The 16,073-nt window shown below is 41.8% G+C and overlaps 1 protein-coding gene across 4 annotated transcripts in view; it reads right to left on the bottom strand.

The window, feature by feature from the left end:
- Nucleotides 1-13,739, bottom strand: part of ATP2B1 (ATPase plasma membrane Ca2+ transporting 1) — a 123,971-nt gene extending 110,232 nt beyond the window's left edge. For 3 of the 4 annotated variants that reach the window (XM_059402363.1, XM_059402365.1, XM_059402366.1), the window contains exon 1: nucleotides 13,650-13,739. The gene's annotated coding sequence lies outside the window, so the exon portion shown is untranslated. Of the gene's footprint in view, nucleotides 1-13,027; nucleotides 13,114-13,649 lie in introns of those variants that run through there. The other variant, XM_059402364.1, reaches the window with a different exon arrangement.
- Between the last annotated feature and the right edge of the window lie 2,334 nt (nucleotides 13,740-16,073).

Below are 16,073 nucleotides of genomic sequence, written 5' to 3'. Positions count from 1 at the left end.
ATAATGTCATAACTAGAGCCTGCTAGGTAGGACACCTTTCTAAATACTATGGAACCTCCACTGTCAGATCTGCACTTAAAACTTTAAGGTTAAATTTTTGTAGTTTTCTTCTCTATTAGAAAAAAGATACATTAATCTGTAAAGAAGCATTTTAGAAAAATGATGTATCATTGGCATTTTGTGAAAAAAAAAGTAATATCTATCTCTATGGGCTTCTTGGAATTCTATTCCACTTAGCAAAATCTATCCTACTCTTTAGAAGCAGGAATGGTGGAACGGTTTCAGAAAGAATTAAATTTATATAGTACAGTTAAAAAAAAGTATTTCTCATCTTCAATAGGGTCATTCCACTGACATATTTAACTGAACTTCAAAGGAATAATGTCTTGTGATAAATTCTCACCACAAGCGTATCACAGTTTCTAAGAAGAAACAAAGCAAGCATTTTACTGGAGCCCAACGTCAGTGGATTCATGCTCAAGACTAGACACAAGATGCTCATTCGAGAGTCATTACCACCCTCATAGGTACAAGGCGCTGGCCAGCAGGAAGCAACAGAAGATTAACAGTTCTGGCTCTCAAAGTGAACATCACAGAGAGGTGCCCAAAAAAGTAAGTAACAAAATATGAAATTTTAAAAGTGCTCTGAGAATTTCAAAAAGTAAAGCAGAGACCTACGAGTGAATGACATAAATTGTACAAATAGCAAGAAAAGACAAAAAAATCCCAAATACCTAACCAGCCTCACAGGGTAGATGAAAAATTTAAATGAAGAGATAACTACCAAAATCCTTTAAACCCAATAATTACAAAGGATATAATCATGGATAAAGATAAGGGTGTTTACTGGAGAATTATTTAACATAAGAGAAAAATCTCAAAACCCAAACATCTAGTAACAAGGAAATTAGACAACAGAATGGAGTATCATAGTCATTAAAATGTATGAATGAATAAAATGACGAGAAAAATGATAGTTTTCTTAAAAGCACACAATTATACTTAAGCATATTAATAGGTATACAAATTTTTAAAGGATCAAAAATAAACAGAAGTAGGATTATGAGTGATTTTATTTCATTTTACATTAGTCTACATTCCCCCAGACATTATACCTCAGTGTTGTTACATCTTAAATTGGTAAAAGTTATGTAAGTTGCTGTATTTTAGGATTTCCCTTTAAAACCATTAATAATCCTTTCCATTTTCAGTAGTGAATACCTTGCCCCCAAATCCCATAGAACCCATGGTTTAAATAGGTTAATTTGTATAAACTGTGTAGAATAAAACCTGGCGGGTAGAAAGCAATTACACAGGTGTTCATTTTATTCAATAATGTTAAATTCCCTTTCTCTAAGTCAAAGTCATTACTGTGTTTTGGAGCTGATCTATTCTTCATGGCACGCGGCAAAAAAAAATTAGTTTTTTGGGTTTTTTTTTTCTTTCTTTCTGAATTCTAGCCTCTTTCTTAAGAGAGATGATTGCTATCTCCCTTTGAGATTCTACTTCCTTCCCAAAAAGAGCAAGAGTAAGAAATTCCGTCAAATACCAAGTTTCTCAAAGGGAAGATAGGAAATTAATGAAGCAGAATTTAAAAATATGGTTAATCCTTAAGACACACCTAAAAAAGTGTATTCCTTAACAGATTTATTAAAGAGTCTCTCACATATCAACATTTCACAGGACTGTACTCTCAACACTAAGAACATACATTTATCCAGACGAAGAAATGGAAAAATCACATCCCAGAACCCTATGATAGGGAGAGCCCTGTATGTAACCGTCTGGGGGGAAAATGTCTTTATAGGTTTTTATAAGCTGCTTGGGCTGTGTGTGGAGGAGTGGTGGTGGTATGGAAAATCCCGGGGAAAACTCAAGGGGGAAAACTCAAGAAACCAAAGGTAGGGACAAACTGCTCTACGTAATAAAGGAATGGGGAATCTGACCTTGCAAAGTAGAGGAAGACTTGCCTGAGAAATGAAGCCCCCTGTTAAGTCCACATTGCTTAGTTATGTTTTTGTAAAAACTGATTCTTTTACCCGAAGTAATACTGAATTCTGCATCTAACGGTAAACAAGACACAAGAACTGACTTACAGGCATACCTGGGCCGTCCACACAAATAAACTTAGTCCATGGATGTATTTGTTTTAGTTCTGACAAACATATGTGTGCACACCATCCATTCAGAATACCATCCATTTAGAGTAAGATTTTCAAGACTTTTTTTTCTTTTTAATATTAGCATTTTTTTAGTTCCCCTACTCCATTTTCCACTCAGAGGCAATGGGGAATAGGTGTCATTTCTTTTAGTACCCAAGCCCACCTCTACAAATAATACTACAGTGCTCCTGCTTGCTTTTTCGCTTTTAGGTGTTATCAATGGCTATCATCACCATTCTTCCTCCCACTCCCAACACAAACAGTAATGTTTCCTAAAGAACTTTTATCTAGAATATACAAAGAAACTACAACTCAAATAGAAAGGCAAACAACCTAAAAGTGGACAAAAGATCTGAAGGGACATTATACATTATTGGAACCCAAAATGTCCATCAACAGGTCAATGGACAAACATACTGTGGTATATCCACAGAGGCAAAACATTGTATCAACAATAACAAAACTGAACTATTACTATATACAGCATGGGTGAATTCCAAATAACTATGCTGAATGAGAGCCAGCCCCAAAAGAGCACACACTGCATGATTCACATGAAAATTCTAGAAAGTTCAAATTAATCTATAATGAGAGAGAGCAGACCAGTGATTGCCTAGCAAAGTAAAGAGACAGAAGAGGAGAAAGGAGGGAAGATTACAAAAAGGCATAAGAAAATTTTTAGGGGAATGGCTATGCTCATTAACCTGACCATGGTGATAGGTTCACCTCAATATAATGTAACAAATTTTTCACTTTAAGTATGTGCATTTTACTGTATGTGAATCACTCCTTAATAGGGCTATAACAATTTTTTTTTTAATTATGGAAGAAAAAAATAGGACAAATACACTACAGAGGAGTTCTGAACTCACATATAGGACTTTCTGACTAGGGAGTTCACTGCAGGGTGATCAAAATGGGACTTTTTTTTTTTTTCCAGGACAAACTCCTCACACAAACACAGAGCCAATGCCAGAATCTTTAAGTTTCCCCCAACCCCCAGAGCTGGTCAGGATCCTCAGAGAAGACAATTCAACTCTGGCCAGCAGCCTAAAAGCTAAGAGAAGGCAGGCAGCCGGGAATCTTAACATAAATATGTAAACTCAACACGTTCTCAAATTTTAGTATGCTTTTGGTAGGGAGCAGACTTAAATGTCACTTATGTTCCATTTCTTTAACTGGAAGTCTTAGATAAATACATTTATTGAACTAGGTAATTTTTCATGAATGAAACACAGCATATCACAGATGAAACATCAAATTTTGATAAACAGGTTAAAAGACAAAATTAGAAGGCAAATCTGAAAGAATAAAGAATTAAATGGCTGAAAATTTGGGGCAGGGTGGGAAGAAAGATCTACAACAGCCATAAAAAATTTTTAAGTCGAAACTTTCAAAAAAATAAAAACAAAACTCCTTGACCTTGTATTTTGCACTTTTGGGGAAGGTAACAAAGAAACCCAGTTATTTACGCAAGGTCACCTGGCTTTTTACTGGTGAAAGTAAAATTCAAATTTAAATATGGAGAAATCTAAACAGAACACCACAGAGTAAAAACCCAAATCAGAAATTTTAGCTCCAATCACACATACCAAAAGACACATAGGCTCAAGGTGCCTGGGTGGCTCAGGTCATGATCCCAGGGTTCTGGGATCCAGCCCACATCAAGCCCTCAGCTCAGTGGGGAGTCTGCTTCTCCCTCTCCTTCTGCCCTCCCCCTCCCTCTACAGCTCTTGTGCTCTCTCTAAAATAAATGAATAAAATCTTAAAAAAAAAAAAAAAAGACACACAGGCTCTAAGACACGTGGGTGTTTCTAGCAAAAGGAGTGAGGCAACAAGAGGTACAGAGGCAAAAGTAGATGCGGTTGGTTCCAGCATCCAATTACATATAAAAATATAGCAGAGTTTGACCCCAAAGGCAGGAGAACTGACATTTTACCCTGAATCCACTCTGCAAGCAGGGAAGGGCTGTCTGCTTGCTGTTCGTTTTTCAGAGACCAGATATTCAGAGAGTTGGATGCTAGCGGATCTCCTTTTCCTAGACTTTGCCTCATCTCTTTCCCAAGTCACTGATTGACCCTCCTTGTATTCAGTCCTTTACCTGCATTGTTGCCCTCTTAACTCTACAGTTCTCCACAATGGTATCAGCTGTCGGGATTGTCTAAAGACCCGTGTTTGTGATTGGCTTTGTAAACAAAGAGTACTTCAAGCAGCACTCCCTTAATTTTAGGCTTCAGTAAGGAAGAATGATAGCAAAGAAACTGAAAGATTATTAGTAGGGCAGGATGGAGTATGTGCCAGTGTCATCCACCTGTGTCCCCGTAGGAAAAGAGCATACCCTAGCCCATTTCAACTTTTCCTGGTTTCACTGATTTCTGCCTTCACAGATTTCATTTTTTGCTCCTCGTTTGCTTAGAAATTTAAGTATGATTACTACTGCCAGCTTAAAGCAGGAGCAAGTCTTAAATTTCTTCTACAATAATCCCTTACCAACAATTAAGTCTACACAGTTTAAAAGGGTTGGAAGAACAGTCAACTGGAAAATGAACGCGCTTTAGAGAGCAACTTTTCTTAAGTGTTTTTTAATATAACAGCTTACATACTATCTATATCAATCAATTGCCTGAATGTCTGAAATTATGACTCATGTATTATAAGCATTTAACATAACTGATAAAGTCAAGTACAGGCTTTCCTTTCTTTCTTTCTTTCGTCCTTTTTTTTTTTTTTTTTTTAAGATTTTATGTATTTATTTGAGAGGGAAAGAGTGAAAGAGCGCATGCAGGGGAGCAGTAGAGGGAGAAAGCAGCAGGCTCCCAGCTGAGCAGGAGCTCCATCCTAGGACCCTGGAATCATGACCTGCTCTAGACAAAGGCAGATGCTTAACCATCTGAGCCACCCAGGCGCCCTGAGGCTTTCCTTTCTTGACCTAAGAAAGGCAGTTAGAAGAATAACCATATTATACTGTGCTTTAAACTTTAACAGAGACCGTATATCTACCCTTCCTACAATGATCCCACACCAGGTCACGAGCAAACATTCATTCTCAGTTCATAGAAAAGGACTCTCTCAGAAAAATCAGAACCCTCGGCGAAAACACATTTAAGAACTTGGTCCCTACGGTATTTCTATCAATAAAGAGCAAAACAAGAATATCATAGTTTAAATTTTAAACCATAATATATGCTTCAAACTATGGTGTTTCACATCATGCAACAGGCTAACGGACTACAGATCCAACAAATACTTCGTTAAGAACCTCCATTCCAATGAAAGAAAAGATGTCAAAGAACTAACAGAAAAACGAAACTGGTCATCTTAAGATACAAATTTTACTTGTATAATGAATTTTAGCTAGTATAATGACTCATTACAATCAAAATAAAACCTAAGAGACAAATTAATTACTAAACTGAAATTAAGAAATCGAAGATTTCCTATACTACATTCTACTGTCCTTGCAACTTTCTATGGAAGACAGTTGTCTTCCAAAAGTAAAACAGGTTGTCCTATGAGTCCTCCTCAGTTAAAACTGCAAAGGTTAAAAAGACTTCAGAAACTCACCAAGAAAAATTCCTCAACATTATCTGCTTTACCTTAACAACGCAAGCCACACAATACCCAAGTCCTTAACCAATAGGCCGAAAAACACTGACTGGACATTTGCTAGATAAAGTTCTATGTATCCCGGACAGCCCATGTTCTTATCTCAACTCCTCTATATTATCTCCAAATGAAATTAATGACTACGACAAAAACGATTTATAATAAATGGAAGTGTATGACCCAGACTACACAGAAAAATTCAGACAAAAAAGTGAATGAGTGATGATGGAGAAAGGGAGACTAATGCTGAGTTTTGAAGGATGCGCACACTTAGATAAACAAGATCAAGGGTCCCATCAGGTGAAAGGAAAAACATAATGAAGTCACAACAAAAGGAATGAGCAGAGTGGACACACATGGCCAGATTCCATGACTGTCCCCCAGTGGGCAGCAGTCAGCACTAAGTTACTAGCACTGCTCTTAACTCCAAGAAAGGTGATTAACAGTTTGACCTATGTGAATAGCACCCCCTGGAGGTGTGCAAAGTGCTAATCCCATTAAGTAATACAGAAAAGTGGTGATCCTATTAGGTAATATAGAAAAGTAACAGGTGGGATAATCCAGGAAAGGGGATTCTGTGAAACGGAACAAAGCATTAAACACATTTACACAGATGCCATCCATATTAACATATCAAAGGATAGGAGAAGAACCAAATGGGAAAACTGCAGAAACCAGCAATCTTGGATTTTAGTTTTGCCCCTCTTCCCTTAAAGAACCCCCCCCCCCATTAATATTTCTTGAAGCCAGTGTTCTGAAAAACACTTTGGAAAATACTGAGCGATTTTATAAAAGGCCTTCAGAGCTAAGGTGCATGTTGATAAAGAGAAAAATGAAGAACCGTTAGAAGTTTTCGTGAAGAAAGGACAGCAGGAAAGCTATTTAAAAACAACAAAAAAAAGTTCTGGCACAAATATGAAAGATAGATTAAAGCAGCAGATCTGAGCGTTCTGAGAGTAAAAGACTGTTTAATTTCCTTCTGGGAGCAAATTCACTGAGTTAGTACAGTGAACAATAAATTCATACTGTAAATAATCGAGTTATTTAAAAAGCATCTTTTAAACAATCAAATCCTTTTTCAGATCTATTTTTCAGAAAGTACAACTTTTCCTTCTACAGTTACCAGGTCTTTACAGTAGTCATAACAGCTTACAGTTAGGCAGTATAATCTCAGATTTCACAATGTAAGCAAGCACTGGTCCATTCAAAACTATCTTTATTCTTTCCCCCAGAGGCCCAGCTGACAATAATATTAATACAAAGCAGCTATTCCAGAGGTTGGGATACCATACTGTTGGAAGTTATTGCACTTAGAAGTACCAAGTAATATTTTCACCAAAGAGTTAACTAAAAACACAGCATACTGTTTAAAACAGTTAACACTATCCTAGGAAAAATTTAATAAAAAAATGTTTCAAAAGAACACGGTGAAAAGTTTACCCATAGTGTATCTGGATTTCTCTGCCAGAAATCTTTATTAGTTTCGATTTCCATAGTCATTTGTAAATTATAACCCATGATGCCTAAATATATCTTAAAGCACAGCCAACAAGCCAAAGCTTTTGGAACAAACAACAAAAAAAATGTTCAACAGTCTTTAAATGGATTTACTTTGAAATTAATTTCATCATAAAATATATTTTAAATACAATAAAGGCTATTTACTACTGTGTTACAATGAAGCAGAAACAACTATTTTAGGACTTAAATAATCCACATGTGGCATATAGTATTAGATAAAACAGCTTAAAGTCAAACCAGTTTATATCAACTGGACCTCAGAGTAGATTGTTATATAAATTGTTATTTAGCATCTAAAATTTTTTAACAAATAGTAAAAGAGCAGTAACTTCTGTTTTAATGCTCAGAAGGATAAATTATCAATTAGTTTTATATCATTAATATTACTGAAAAATCATTAGACACTAACCTGCTCCTTTTGAAGAACAGCTGCCTATTAACTGAAATTGATAAGGACCACCACTTATCCACCAATTAATGGCTTTTTAGTCTGAAGGAACATCTAAAGTTTTTCCTTCTAACAAAATGTAAGAGCCAGACTAAAGCACAAATATTCAGTTCTCCACTGACATAGGATTCATTATTTTTACCAAAATAAGTCCCTATGTTCAAGTCACTTGGAAATGGCAGACATGGGGGCATGAAAACAAAAAGAGAAGAACATTCTTTAAGAGTTCACAAAGATTAATAAGTAACTTAACAAATAACCACAGACAGATCTTTTACAGGAAGACAGTGAACACAGATAACAAAAGTATTTTCAATTTACCAGGTTTACAATCGTCACAAAAACCACCAATCTCTAATCAAGCATGGGTACAAGAGTCAAAACTATTTGAAAGCACTAACTCTGTACACAAAGTGAAATCTTTACATCTCTACCACATCATATAATTTTAACCTGGTCATAAATTGAAGATGTTTCTCCAAATGCAGCCTGCTGGGCCCCACCCCCAATCTGCTGAATCAGGACTGCAGGGGCAATGCCAGAGGTCAGCCCTGTCAGTCACTCCCCTAGGTGATCCTCAGGCCCATGGATGCTGGAGAACCACTACCTTCCTGGTGAGATTTATAGAAAGCTTTTGAATTTCAGGAACTAAAAATCTCCTCCTTTGGGAACTTTGTAAACTAAATGTCATTACAAATTAACATTTCAAAAAGATTTATGGAATACATATGTTTGGCAGAAAAACAAGTGCATTAAAAAAAATTATAGCCGAAATTGAAAGAAGAAACTTTTAGTACAGGCCACTTTATTTTTGACACAAGATTTAAGACATCCCTAATCATTTCAAAGACCAAGAGGTCTTTGCAAACAAAATTCCTTACTTAAGATGATCCAATTCACAATATTAAAAATATAAGGTTTCATACGCATTCAAATTCATTTTACTCATCTGTTAATAAGTAAATCAGGGTATGAACTATTTCCATTATGCCAAATATAAGCAATAGATTATATTTACACAGTATAAACAAACCTGTCTGTATCTGAGTATTAAATTTACTCTGGTCAGAAACCCATTTTTCATAAACCTATGTAACTTTCACAAATGCACATAAAAACATGTACAATGGAAAGAGCAATAGAATAAAAGCAAGAAGCCACCTAGAGTCCAGTTCTGGCTAATCTAAGTGCTAGCTATGTGACCTTAGGGCCTAGACAAATCCTTTTTACTAACCTGGGGTGGACCCAGTGGGGGTGGGGGGGAGTACAACTATCTTTTTACTCACCTCACAGGTCTACTGTTGTGAGACTCAAAGAGGCAGTATGTTACATATTCTAAAATATCGCAAAGAGCTTTATAAAACAAAAGCATTATTACTAAACAAGCAAAATTTGAGAGACACTGTCTTTAGGAGCCTGCTGTAAAACAGACTATTACAGAAACAACGAAGAACATAAAAATTATCTTTCAGATTCAACTACATATTAGGCATTATTGTGTATTCCGTAAATTACAAATAAATTACACATGAATTCATTTCAGTTACCTGACCAATGTCCCCATTTATAACAGACATATTTCATGCATAAAGACAAATGAAATTAGATGGGCCACCACCAATTGATAACTGTCAAAACTAGTCAATAAGTATACTATTCTCTCAATTTCCAAAATAAAAATTTTTAACAAAGCAACAGTGCGTGTGTATGTTTATGTAAAACAACTGTAAAAGCTAAAAAATAATCTTTTGAAGTTTATCTTTAAAAAAATTTCTCCCATAACCACTGAATCATTTACCTTCAATGTTAACCACAGATTCTATATATTCTAAAATAAGCTACTCGTGGTGCCCTTTTATTTAATCACCTTACCTTCTACAAAATAATATTTCCTTCCAACTGGACAAGTAAGGTCTTAATCAAGGTGCAAAAATTTTTAAAAGTTTCTGCTTCCTGGTATTTTTACTCCTTTATTGTTTTGCTCATTCATTACAAAATTCAAGAATAAAAAAGTGAAAACAACCAATTTCAACTGCTTGTATATGTAACAAAGTACGAAAAAAGGGGGCAAACACTTTTGTTGTTGTTACTACATAATAAACAGATAGTTGTAATGGGCCATTCTTCTTAAAACCTGTCTAGCTATACACAACTCAGTTCCCATGATAAAAGACTGTTTCTTTCAAAATGAAGTTAAACATATCCGACAAAGGCATTTAGTAAAACTTAACCCACAAATCACAGTTTCTATCAAATCATGCAAAACTGTGTACAATTACTCTGCATACATCAACCTAACTGTTCAAATAATGTCCTTAACATGGGGCCATATTCCACAGACTGAAAAAGTATAAGCCACTCTTCATCTCAAGCAAATTTGTAATTCAATTTTAACTTAATACAACATCTATAACTTAATAGCTTATGCTTCATAGTGATCTATGAAGAAATCGTAAGTGTTCAATTAAAAGTTAAATGCAGATAGAAGGGCAATAATATCTTGTGGTCAGTAATGAAAATTGTATTTGGTAACTTGGACACATTCATTCCTTGAGAGCTAAAATTTTTGTGTCTTCATGCTACATCCGTAGTCACAATTATCAAAAAGTATCCTGTGCCTAAAGAGATAATGTACCTTAAATTTTTTATTTGGGAGAAAGGGGGACAGAAGGGAGCAAATGGGCAGGGAAGGAAATCTCACCAATTCAGCTGTCAGCTACAGCCTTTATTTTCTAAGCATTAAAGACTCCATTTATTTTTTGTATGAGACTGCATTTGAGAGGAGTCATATATAGAAACCACTTTTCCCAACATGGTCTTCAGTAACTCTGAATGTATGTACTCGCGCTGGAAGTCCTCAAATTTGTATCATTTAAAAACAAGCAATTATAAAACTCACAGGAAAGCCATAAAAGGCAGGCTGTTGGAAGATGAAAAACAAAAAAATTACTATAACCTTACTCAAGGTTAATAATTTTACAGATAGTTTGGATGTTTCCTGCAGAATCTGTTAATAGCACAAAAGCTCAAAAGAAACTGTAAAACCACATCACGCTGGTAGGTACCTGGATTTGGTGGTAATAGGTAGGTTTAAATATCTATTTACAATGCAGCTATTTCCTTATTTCTTTTCCTAAGTAGGTCCAGACTATCATTACTCCTATGATCATATAAGCACAAATCAAAACTAGTTTCTCAGCTCATCTCAGAATTCTACATTAAATCTCAAGCTTCAATTAAAAAACCAAAACTTCCCACATAACTGCAGGAATCCCCCACTAATGCAGGAAAAACAGACAATTTTACCTTATGCGTCTAAATAGGGATGTCATAATGACAGCCGCTGCCATAAAAATCAAGAAGGCATACTCTGAATTTTCACCATTTTATTAAAAAAAAAATCACGAAATTTTAAATTAAAGGTGGCGCTCTGTCCTTAACTCACCCGATTGTGACTCACTTTTGCAGACTATATGGTAGGAAATAACAGTTACTTTTCAAAGATCTTTGCAGTTACACCCAAACCAAAATCAGGACAGAGTTCCACCCTTAATTACAGCAATTTAACTGTCTCATCCAAAGCAAGGTAGAAACTAAAACGCCCCCCCTGAAATCATGGTTAAATAAGTCCATTTCACACACTAGTTTTTATAGAGATTCCTTGTAAGAAAAACGTTTCTATTTACTTCAAATTTGAACGCATCATGATGGAAAAGGAAAAAAAGGGGGGGGGGGCTGCCCAAACGAAACGCACAAGTACAAAAAGCAGATTCCCCTCCAATCCCTCTAATTCCCCCAATCCGCCTCTATCACACGCGAGGACAGGGATTCTGGGGAAGGCTGGAGGCAGGGCAGGCGGTGAAGGCCCTTTATTGACTCACGTGGGCCACCATCCAAAGGGTTACACACCCTCTGCTCGAGGACAGCCTCATACAAAGCAGATCCTTAAAGTACTTCTTATTATAAAATACACCCACGTTGAGCAAGAGCTTTATTTTAAAATAAGATTGTCCCCAGGTGGGGGAGGTTAAACACAACAAAGGCTTCCATGTTGTAAGACAGTCCAGACATATGCATATACCTATACACATACGAAAAAAACACCCATATAACTAATTCATCATGAACAGCAATCGATACCAACCAACGAGCCATTAGATTATTAATAAACCCAGAAAGTAGCATGCATAACAGCCAAAGGTGACTGCTGGCTGCGCTCTAACCCCAGGGAAGGGTAAAAATACGTGTGTGGAGTAGGGTCCAGCCCTCCCCAGATTCAGAGACCCCCCCCCCCCCAGACGTCCCTCAGGACCCCCTGCCCCCTCCCCCGCGCTCGGCGCCCAGCACCGCTGCACCGCGCAGGATGCGAGCACTCCCAGCGCGGCGAGTCCCGCAGAAAATTGGTGAATGAAATGCGCACGGAGTCCAACCAGCTAGTGACCGCGGCGCAGAACCAGGGGTCGCTAACTAGCTCACCACAAGATTCTCCAGCAGGATGGGATAAGGGAGTACACCCCCCGCCCCCGCAACTATAATGCCGTTCTTTCTACTGACCCTTTCCAAAGAGGGAGTGGAGGACGCACGGGTTTTTTGTTTTGTTTTGTTTTTATTTTTCCCTTTTCAACTAAGTCCAAAAATCTGAATCGGAAGGAGCCGTGAACATCTTGGGGGGGGGGGGGGCAGGCAGGAGACACCGGGAGAGAAGCGAGGCGGCTCTCGAACTCCCGCGGAATCACCGTCCAATGTGACAACGCATCAATCAACCAGCCCCAGCGAGGGGCCCACGAGGGGCCCCCGCCCTCAGCCAGCGAAGGGCCAGTAGGGCCGAAGTCGGGGATTAGAGGGTGACCCTCCCGGGGCGCGGGGAAAGAGTGCCGGGCACCGCTGCCCTCAAGGTCACCACACGCCGGGGCGGGGGCGGCCAGCAGCAGGATGGGCTATGGCGCGGCCGAGGCGGCTGGAAGAAGCCGAAGAGCAGCGGGTGTAGACACGAAGCCCCACGGAGCCCCGTCCCTCGGGCTCTGGGCGGGGACTCCTGGCCGGACCGGGCGCTGAGGCGCACGCCGAGGAACCCGCTCACCTTTCTCGCAGGGCGGGCGCGGCAGGAGACAACCTGCGAGGGGCGCCCCGAACGCCCGCGCCAACTTCTCGGGACTGCGCCGCAGTCCGCTGAGCGTCCAGCGGTCAGGACCCCCGCCGCGACACCCAGACCTCAGCGTTCCGCCCGGCCTCCCCCGCAGGTGACCTGACCCGCCACCACCGCCGCGGGCGGGCGGCAGCCGCCACTCACCTCGCCCGGCAGCAGGAACCATTTTCCGAGGGGGGGGAAGGTAGGGGAGGCTGCGGGAGGGTCGGGGGGTGGGAGGGAGCGGTGGGGGGCAGCGGGAAGCACGGAGAATGGGGGCTCGGTCCTCTGCTCGTCCGCAGCCGACTCGCGGGGCTCGGGGCGCCACGCGGAGGTGCGGCTACACCTCGAGGATGAGGCGACCGCGGAGCCCAGAGGCTCGGCGTCCACCAGCCGGGGCTCCCTACTCACGCTGCACTGCGAGGAGGCGGCGGCGGAGGAGGCGGCGCCCAGCCCGGCCCCCGCCCAGAGCCCGGCAGCCGCCGAGTGGCCGCCCGCGTCCCCGCAGGACCCGCCTCCTCGGCTCCGCAGAGCCGCACACAGGGCGCGCCGCGCTCAGCACGGGCAGCTCCGCCAGCCTCACGCCGCCGTCCGCAACAGCAGCGGCGGGCGGGGTGCAGCCCCTTTCGTGAGCACCGCAGCCCGGTCCGCTCCGGGCGGGGCCGCGGCCACCCGAGGGCGGACGGCCGAGCACGAGGGAGATGCGCAAAGCTTCTGGGCAGGGGGCCCGTTTGCACCGGGTGGCCAGCAAGATTGCCCGGGCAGGCAGGGGGAGGTGAACGCTCACCCGTTCCGGTCTGGCGCTCCCTTCTTTCCACACCCACACGCCTCCCGCTCCACGCTGGCGGCGCAGCTGCTCCCGCTGCCACTGCCGCCGCCGCCGCCGCCGAAGCTCGCGCCGCCGCTGCTGCCGCCTTGGCTGGGCGCGGTCACGTGACGCAGCCCGCGGGGAGCCTGGGGGCGGGCAAGCGCGCGCGCGCTCGGAGGAAGCGCGGCTGGGACAGGGACTAGGACCCGAGCGCCGGGGAGAGGGCGTTTAAGGGGAGGACCCGGCGAGCGCGTCCCCGGCTGGCGAGCGCGCGACCGGCGATTAGAACTTGCCGCCGGGTCGGGAAAGGGTGTCCGGAGTGAGGGGCGGGGGACTCGCGGCTCCCCGCGCCCCTCCCTCTCTTCCTTCCCCGAGAGCCTCGGTTCGCCGCTGCCCCCGCCCTCTCCCGCTCGCTCCTTTCCTCTGCTGCTGCCTGCGATTGGCTAAGGATCTCTGACGTCCGTGTTTCCATGACGTATGGGGCGGGGGAGGGGTGGCGGGGGAGGAGGGGGTGGCTTGGGCGCGCGGGGCGGTGACTCCGTCACTCACAGCGGCTGTTTGGGCGCGGGTCCGCGAGGGGACCGCGAGTGTGGAGGCAGGACAGCAGTGACTGCCGCAGTCCCACGCGGGCACTCTTCACCTGAGGCCCCGCCGGAACCATCCTCAGGCCTGCGCCCCTCCAGAGCCTGGGAGCCGGGCCAGCGGGCGGGCGGGCGAGGGCGAGCGCCCCTGGCGAGGACAGGTTCAGGCTGACCCCGCGCCAGCGGACATTTGAGCGGCTCCTCGCCGCGTCTCTGCTCCACTGCGTACTGGACTCGCCGCCTGTCCCAGGTCGTGACGCACGCTCCGGACTACAGAAGTGCCTCAGCTTGCTCCCTTCTTGAGAAGGAGAGCCCCCCCACCCCGACGGGGGCGGGGCGCCCGTGTTCCCGTCCGTCGGGCCCGAGACACCGGGGATCCCCGCTGCAGCGCCCAAGGGGTTAACGCTGGCGTGCCTTCGGATCCGGGCTTAAAACCCCCATGTTTTCCTTTTGGGTTTGCTCTTTCTCCCTGTACCCTGCCGTTGGCTCTTTTAGTTCACTTTGTAGCATCTCGACACTGCACCCTTCTTTCGTGTGGGTGAGAAATGAAAAAACACGGGGTAGTGTGCGGGATTTAGAGGCTAAAAGGTAACCTCCTTTGCTCCAAACTAAGAGAGATTTTGCAAGTTAATAAAAAAGAAACTACCTGTAGAGACATCTACTTAGAAAATAAAATGGTTTTTCCTTCCTTCACAAACATGCACACATGGATGTAAAGATTCCTATCTTGCCTTCGACAGCGTGTCCCATCTTCCTTCAATCGCCTCTATTTGAATTAACCATCGACGCTCTTTCAGGAACCTTATTAGTGCAATTTTCATTATCACTTAATCAAAACAAAAAGATAAAATCTGAAGAGTCTCCTCCCTTAACTCCAGGACTGGAAAATTTAATACTTGTAACGTCTTAAAAGCATACAGGCGATGCAAAAGACTTTCTTACGTGTGTGTTCACTCTCTGGTAGCATTTATTTTGAAATATTATAAAGGCTTAGAAACAAATACATAAGTTGCATAAGCAAAAATCTCCAGGTTTACCCTGTTAAAGATAGGGTTTTTTTCCATCAACTTATGTATCTTGCCAATTTAGACATTATCTTTTGAGCTGTGCCCTCAACATGCAAAATTAGCACTTGGGCAAAATGACACAGTTCTTCCTTTCTTTAATCACTGTTAAAGAATTGGTTGGTGTGGTAGAATAGCCCTTCCTGACTCTATTTCAAGACTTCGTAACAGAAGAATAGATTAACTTTTCAAAACGGCTTAGAAAAATTTAAGAATCATTGGCTTTTGTCCAAATTTTCCTCCAAGGAAGTCGCAATCGAAAATTGAATTATGTATCCTACTTTAATCAAGAATTTGACAAAGTAATACATGAATCATCTGTACAGTACACTAGCAAAATGGATAATAGATTAAACTAGAATGTGTTCTTTTTGTGGGTTTGTTGCAATTCCAAATAATAAAATATATGCTTTTAAAGTGTTGTGGTCATGAAAAATTACTCAGCATCTTCATTTTAAGATGTGATTGCAATAGAGTTTTCATTTATGGAGATTATATACATATATATCCTAGAACATATTTATATGCATTTTAATGAAATGTGAGTCACACACACTGATATACTTTCACTGTCATAGTCAAGACGATTGTACTGTGTAATTTGGTTTTTATATTTTCATTCTTCAAATAGCAAAAGAGCCTGAAAACAATACAGAAATAACTGTACACATTACATAAGGAAATTCATTTTTATCTCTGAAAGGTTTATTACCGAGACCACCTTAGTGACATAATTCTCAATGTAAAAATCAAAAAGA

Source organism: Mustela nigripes, chromosome 6 (assembly GCF_022355385.1).
Source record: "Mustela nigripes isolate SB6536 chromosome 6, MUSNIG.SB6536, whole genome shotgun sequence".
In the NCBI taxonomy this organism is placed as follows: Eukaryota; Metazoa; Chordata; class Mammalia; order Carnivora; family Mustelidae; genus Mustela; species Mustela nigripes.
Note: the sequence above shows the minus strand (reverse complement) of the source record. Positions and strands in the feature narration are given on the sequence as shown.